We start from the raw sequence: 5,468 nt of genomic DNA on the forward strand, positions 1-5,468 counted from the left end.
CAGGCACCGCACCGCCGCCGCCCTCCGCAGTCGCAGTCTGGGAAAAAGACCCGTGTCACAGCTTTTGTTCTCATCGGAAAAGCACGGCGTGGCCACCACGAACACATCCGAAGATTTTTGGTTTTTTGTTTTGTTTTGGTCCTTTTTTTTTCTCTCCTTACGTGTTTATTCTCAAACCGGAAAGCCCCAAGTCGCTTGAGGCATAAAACTACTATCCATCCATCCAAAAAAAAAAAAAAAAAAGTTTCCATTTTCCGCCCCAGAAGAACATTTTTTGCGCGTGTGTCAAGAAGTGGAGCTCTGAAAATGTTTTATTTGCGCTGGCCAAAGAGGCTCGATTTTTGGTTTTTTCCCCTTATTTCAGCAAAAAGTTCAAATTTTCAGCGCAAATACATTTCCCAAGAGGCTTCAGTATTCAGCTTGTTTTCCCTATGTTTAGGAAAAATGGTTTGCTGTGCTGGGGGGTTGTGCCAGACAATGTTGTGGCTGCAGAGGCTTCACTGGCTCCCTTCAAGCTGGGCCTCACTGTGACTCACCCGTAATATAAACTGCAGCCACTTCATATGCATCCTCAGTTTTTAAATACGTACTTTTGCCTGCTGGAGTGTTGCTAATTACAGTAATTTATGACACGAGGTCTGTGTTCAGAATATACTTGGCAGCAGTGATGAGGTTATTGCAAATGTCTTCCGTCTAGCTGGAGTCATGCTGTTGTTTTAGAACAGCTCTAGAGGTGTTTCCCCATTTGGTGATCCTATTTTTTTTTATGTATGTGCATATGGTAGTGCGGTCAGAGGCATTCAAATGGGTATCCAGATGGAGGGAGGAAAGGAAAACATGAATCTTGTAGTAGGTGAAGCAGGAATAGAAAGGAGGCGAGCAGTATATGGGCAGACAAAAGGAAGAGTAAACCTGGGTAAAGGCTGCCAGTGCTGTGTAATATGGTCTAGGGTGCTGGGGACACAGCAAGAGAGAGTCTCTGAGCATAGTAAGGAGCAGGCAGGAAAAAGGATGTGGAGTAAGCAGTGGCGTGTCCCATTTCTGTAAGAGTGGAGACGGGCAAGGTACATAGACTGGTACAGACAATGGCACTGTCTTGTTTTGAACCTTGGTTCTTTGTTAGATCAGGGGCTCAAAGGGGCAGGAGAGGGCAACATCACCTCCACTGCCTCTATCACCTTTGGATGTGGGTGCCTTCAGGGACAAGCCCCAATTCTCCATTTCCAGAGGCTCCAAGTTCTCACTTTTTGCCTGGATGCTGTGTGTATTGATGACTAAAGAACCTGAATGTACTCTTTTCGTCCTTCCTGGTTTTTTATTCATGACCCTGAAATTAGCTCAGCTGGTTAGAGCATGGTGTTAGTAACACCAAGGTTGTGGCTTTGATCGCCATACAGGCCATTTACCTAAGAGTTGGACTCAATGATCCTTGTGGATCCCTTCCAACTCAGATTGTTCTGTGAATCTGTGAGATTTAGTACTGCACACTGTGGAGAACTGAGGCTGAGCTGCTCATTCTCTGGTGGCTGAGGACAAGGCAGCTTGCAGCAGTGGATATGCTGGTGTGTTGGGATTTTCACTATTGCTTGGCGACAGCTGAAATAAAAATAATGAGTCAGAGTCTGAAGACCAACAGATGGTAAAGTGTTTTCCCCTTGCTGGCCTGAACTGAGGTGGCTTGAAGAGGGGGCTGGAAGGTGGATCTGAGCTGCAGCACAGGCCATCGTCCAAATGAGCGGGCTGTATCCAGCGTGCAGGCTCTGAGGGGCTGCTCATTTGCAGAGATGGCTCCATGTGTCTGCAGGAAGCCATTGCGTCCCTGTGTGTGGGGGTGGCATGTGAAAACGCACAGCAGCCTCAGCCCTGCCACAGACGCCTTGTGCTCCTTTCCTGCAAATAAATCTGTCGTTTGGCCCCATCCAGTAACTGTTTCTGCTGCTCCCTGGCAGGCTCCTGCTGCTGCTCCTGCACTCGGAGCCTGGGGTAGGTGCCTGGGGGCAGGGACCGCTGGCCCCTCTCCTCTCAGCTATAGGAAAGCAGCAGGCCATTTCCCAGCAGCCACCCAGATCCTGCAAGCCAGATGGAGCAATAAAATGCATTTTTCAATGTCTCCTGCATCTGGAAGGAGTATGGAGGTTACTCAGATGTGGCCACATGCAGCTGATGCTGGAGCTCTTGAGGGGAAGTGGGGAGGGAAAAGAGTATTTTTCTGCAGGCAAAAAGGAAAAGCAGAGTCATGACCACTGCAACCTTCTCTGCTCAGTCATACCAAGCCAGACTGGTACAGCCTGAAGGAAATAAATGAGTTGTCCTCTCCCATTTGCCAGAATGAAATCCTACAAATGGCCTTGAAATCCCCTGTAGAGTGGGTTTTCAGAATTCAGTGCTTGATACCACCTCTCTCCTACATCGAGCTTCACTTACCTGTTTTACTTTGTACTTTCATTTGGTCCTGCAAGCAGATTAAGATTTATTCCAGTGCTGTTTACCCATGTTGGTGCTATTTTCCCCTGAGGTAACTACATAAAATTAGTTCCTATGGAGTGAGTTTTAATGCAGGCAGGCTATGAAGGTCTTTATCAACTCTGTTCTTCACAATGTTATTGCCAGCCTACAGAGGACCTGCAGGGAGACACCACAACCCCTTTTTTTGTTAGAAACATTGCATGTGTGGGAGGGAACTGAAGTCCTTTATGAGCAAAATTAATACTCTCTGCAATTACTTCAATTTTTTAAAAGAAACAAAACCGGTTGGGGGTGTCTGCTCATTTTGATTTAACTACAGAATATTTGTACTAAGAAAACCCTTCTCCCAGTCTTGCTGCTTTTTCCTATCACTGCCCTAAAGTGCCTGATACTAATGCATAATGAAAGGCTAAAAAAGATCACTGGAACCAGCTGAGGGCCTTGAAGTTAACATTAACAAAAAAGTCCCACAGAACCCTGAAACTCCCCAGACCTCTTGTTCCAACAAGACCTCTGGGAGCTCCATCAACCAGTGCTGAGCCTTGCATTAACAGCATGAATCCTTGCTGGAGGAAATCTCAGCACTTTGCTTGCAGTCAGCAGGCAGAGTGTTGTGTGCATGCCATCTTGCCTGGCCTAACACCAACACCTCTCAGTACTCAGCAAAGCTGTGTTCTGGCATGAGGGAATGCCCTAGCAAAGCAGGGCCAAGAAACACTTAAAAAAAAGAAAAAAAAGGAAAAGGTGTGATTAAACTGTAATTAGAAGTGTTACTTGCAACCATTTGCACTTGAGCTGGGTCATCTAAATCCAGTGAGAAACACCAGGCAGTCTGCAGTAGTTGCAAAGTTCATATACCCTCTAATGTGTCTGCAAGTGTGAAAACAACGTGGGTTTCGGTTATGCAGCAGTTTTAGCACCTGGGAGATGTTTTCTGTTTGCTCCAGGTCCGTGGGCACTGAAGTGAAAGCATCGGGCCGCCAGAGGTCAGCTGAAGGGGTTGCACCGAACAGCACTTCTGCATCCTCCTGCTGAGCTTATGCCCTGTGCAAGGCAATGTGATGCTTCCCAGGCTGAAACTGAGAAGTGGTCAGGCAAGAATATGCAGCTTCTATCTAGCTCAGGTGCACAGCGTGGTACTTATGGGACTTGGGTTCCTAGCCTGTGTCTACCACCTAATCAAGAGCTGGTCAGGTAGGTAATTGTTTCCCTCTCCCCTTCAGCACCCACTGGTGGCAGGTGTTTCCTCTCTGGGGCTGTAATTCCACTGGTGCAGCCATAGTTCCCAGCCCTACCACAGCCCTGACAGTGAATGAGATTGTTGAAATAGGCACCTTTTTTCCTCTCCTACCTGGAAGGGCCATGCTGTCATGCCCAGCAAAGGAAACAGTGTTTCAGAGCAGGAAAAAAAAACGACGTGCCGCGCGTCCACTAACACCCCCTTCATCCCTGAGCCCGGCAAGCGGAGCTGGCAGGCAGAGGGAGCGTGTGGCCAGATCCAGCAGTGAGGGTGCTTTCCTCTGCAGGAACCTCCACCATAAACAGCTCTGGCATGGGAGAGCTGGGTTTATTCCCTCCTGTGAGAATATTGCAGCTCTTGGTTACAGCTTCGACAACCTCTGATTAGGGAATGGCATAAGCAATTTATGCATGTTAATCACAGCTGTCTTAGTATGAGACAATTAGGCTCATTGCTACTTAGAAAACAAACAGCCCAGAAGAAGCTTATGAAACAGAGCTTGCCAAAGCAAAAAAATGCCTCCCAAACTTCTCATTAGAAATACTCTAGGAGGTTTTAAAAAGAAAAAATAAACCAGTTTGGGAGGAAGGAGGAAAAGAATTTCCACTGGAAAAAATCCCAGCTTGGTCTAGTTTAGAAAAATTCCTGCTTGTATTTTTAATTCCTGAAAAATCTTGTTTCACAAGAAAAAAACAAAGATTCCACAGTCACATTCCTAGGCAGCGGAATTCCACAGTAAGGTCTCCAGTGGCTTTCCAGGTCCTTCAGACCTCTGGAGAAAAATGTTAAAGAGAAGTGAAAGCCAGGGTTGTCTGTGCAATATGAGCACAAACAAGCTGCAAGCACTCCATCCGCCCTTCCCCTCACAGTCGGTTATCCACGTGGCCTCACATGCTCCGACATGGCAGGACTGCTGTTTTCCAAGGATAATCCATATCTCCACACAACCTTAAAGGGGCCTGCTTTACCCAGTCCTCTCCCAGTATCATATTCAGCTCATCTGTTTCAAGCACATCAATGCCCATACTCAAACCTGAAGTGCAAACAAAGGGGACTGCATTTAGCCAGGGAAGGTTTAAGATCCCAGCTGTAATTCCAGGCTGAGGTCCCAAGGCACACACCCTGGTTGCCAAATACATGCTGTGCTTTGCCAGTTAGTCTCTACTATTGTTTCTCCCCCTCGTACACCAGCCTGGGGCTGACAGTGAGTCACATCAGCTTAATCCTAGCTCCAGAGGCAGGAAGAATTTTATCCCCATCTGGAGCAACAATGCAGTGTCACAATCCAAATGTTTTAAGGCATGAAGCAAACAGCATCACATTCATGGGAAAGCACCTAGAGAGCCAGCTGAGGATGGTATTCCCTGCAGCCCAAATTTTGCTTGAATACAAGAATGAGACAAGCCTGTTCCCTCGGAAGATGTGGCAGAAATCGGTACGCAATGGAAGGAAACAAGATCTGACAACACATCATTAAAAATCCACTAACAAGGGGGAATTGCTTTGTTTCTTTTTTTTTATTGTTTTTAAATATCACTTTTTTTTTCCTTTGCAGAAGTCACTATATCCGACTCCATTAACATTCAGGTAAACAAGTGAAAGAACAACAGATGGGCATGATTTTGTAGCACAGGCAGAGCCGCTGGGAGCAGGGCTTGCCTTTCTTTGCAGCAGCTCAGCCTTGTGCTTCCTCCTTGCTCTCCCTCACCCACATCCCCTCCCTCTCTGTACCGGTGTGGGCTATGGCTGGCAGGACATTCCT

General features: G+C 47.0%; 1 long non-coding RNA gene across 1 annotated transcript in view; it reads left to right on the forward strand.

Annotated features, from left to right (window-relative positions):
• Window positions 1-5,468, forward strand: part of LOC108444789 — a 10,831-nt gene that overhangs the window by 5,199 nt on the left and 164 nt on the right. The gene's annotated exons all lie outside the window — the stretch shown is intronic.

The sequence above is a fragment of the Corvus brachyrhynchos genome, unplaced genomic scaffold (assembly GCF_000691975.1).
Source record: "Corvus brachyrhynchos isolate BGI_N302 unplaced genomic scaffold, ASM69197v1 scaffold62, whole genome shotgun sequence".
NCBI lineage: Eukaryota > Metazoa > Chordata > Aves > Passeriformes > Corvidae > Corvus > Corvus brachyrhynchos.